The following is a 2,087-nucleotide window of genomic DNA, read 5'->3' as shown; positions in this document are numbered from 1 at the left end:
CTCACAGCAGCATTGTTGCCCCTGCTATCAATCGAAACGATTTCGAGTTAAAACCCTCATTACTATCAGCTCTCCAACAACATCAATTTGCTGGAAATCTCACGGACGACCCTAATGAACATTTGACCAAGTTTGTGTAGTACGCAGACACTGTGAAGGCGAATGGTGTATCTCAAGATGCGATAAGACTATGTCTTTTTCCTTTCTCTCTAAGAGACAGAGCTTGGGCTTGGTTGCAATCCTTGCCATCCAACTCAGTTACTACATGGGAAGAACTGAAGAACGTTTTCTTATCCCGATATTTTCCGCCAAGCAAAACTGCTATGCTGAGAGCTCAAATCAACGGATTTCGACAAAAAGATGTAGAATCTCTCTACGACGCGTGGGAGAGATACAAAGACATGATGAGGATATGTCCATATCACAGTCTTGAAGACTGGGTGATCATTCACACATTTTACAATGGGCTTCTGTATAACAAAGACTGATAGTAGACGCTGCCGCGGGCGGTGCACTTATGGACAGTCCATACAACGAAGCCTATCAACTCATTGAAAACATGGCCCAAAACCATTGCCAATGGGGAGGTGAAAGAACTCCAGTAGAAAAGTCCCAAACAAATAGTGGAATGTACGAAATCAGTAGTCTTGACCAAGTCCATGCAAAGGTAGATGCCCTTGTTCAAAAGTTAGACAACTTGACCATACCACCCGCAACCATTGTGGCTGTCGTGACCCCAAACTGGGAGTTATGTGGAACTCCTGGACACACTGCACCAGAATATCAGATATTGGCAGGAGTCCCCACTGATCAAGTAAATTATGCACAAGGAAATCCTTATACGAATACCTACAACCCAGGTTGGAAAAACCATCCTAACTTTTCGTATAAGAATAACAACGCCCTGTATGCACCTGGCTAAGCACCCGCTGTTCCGCCTGGATACCAAAAGCCAGCTAATAATGCTCATAACATGCCTAGGAAGTCCAACCTTGAACTAATGATGGAAAGCTTCATAGCTACCCAAGCTCAAACAAACAAAGACTTCTTGAACCAAAACATACATAATAGTGAGTAATTTAAACAATTAGCGAGCAAAGTAGACGCCTTATCCACCAAAAACAAAATGCTTGAAACACATATTTCACAAGTGGCTCAATAACAAGCATCTACTTCTGCTCCCGCTGGCACATTTCCTGGACAACCACGACCTAATCCAAAAGGAAGTGCAAATGTCGTTATATTAAGGAGTGGAAAAGAACTAGACGGACCCGTAGATCGAAGACTCCAAAATCCTGCCATGTACCAAAAACCAGACAAAATAACAACTGAAAAGGTAAGTGAACCGAAGGAGAAGGAACATAATACCCAATAGGCCGAAGAGAAAGAAAAATCTTATGTGCCTCCAACACCTTATAAACCACCCATTCCGTATCCTCGAAGACTCGCAATTTCTAAAACTGCAGGGCAATTTAGGAAATTTGTTGAACTTCTGAAGCAACTGAATATTACAATGCCCTTTAAAGAAGCCATCACACAAATGCCCTCATATGCCAATTTCTTAAAGAGATCCTATCCAATAAGAAAAAGATCGAGGATAACGAAACAGTTACACTTACTGCTGAGTGTAGCGCAATAATCCAAAATAACATGCCTCCCAAACTAAAAGACCCATGTAGTTTCTCCATACCGAATGTCATTGGAAAGTTTGTCATAGACAAAGCTCTATGCGACTTAGGAGCCAACATTAGTGTAATGCCTTTAGCAATCTATAAAAGGCTCAACATGGGAGAACTAAGACCGACCAAGATGTTTGTTCAACTAGCTGATTGCTCAATCAAATATCCTGTTGGTATACTAGATAATGTTCCAGTACGTGTAGGACAATTCTACATTCCTACAGACTTCATAATCATGGACATCAAAGAAGATGCCAGTACATCTATTATATTAGGAAGACCATTCTTAGCTACCGCCAGAGCCATAATAGACGTGAAAAAAGGTAAGCTAACATTCGAAGTTGGAGAAGAAAAGGTTGAATTCATCTTGACACAATTCTTACAAGCGTCAGCTATAAATGATACATG

At 41.3% G+C, this 2,087-nt stretch overlaps 1 non-coding gene across 1 annotated transcript; it reads right to left on the bottom strand.

The window, feature by feature from the left end:
* Window positions 1–323: 323 nt before the first annotated feature.
* Window positions 324–430, bottom strand: LOC127109318 (small nucleolar RNA R71). The gene has a single exon (XR_007796633.1). It is a non-coding gene; the product is annotated as a small nucleolar RNA R71 (small nucleolar RNA).
* Window positions 431–2,087: the final 1,657 nt, after the last annotated feature.

The sequence above is a fragment of the Lathyrus oleraceus genome, chromosome 7 (assembly GCF_024323335.1).
Source record: "Lathyrus oleraceus cultivar Zhongwan6 chromosome 7, CAAS_Psat_ZW6_1.0, whole genome shotgun sequence".
Lineage (NCBI taxonomy): Eukaryota > Viridiplantae > Streptophyta > Magnoliopsida > Fabales > Fabaceae > Lathyrus > Lathyrus oleraceus.
This window is presented reverse-complemented; position numbering and strand designations above follow the sequence as displayed.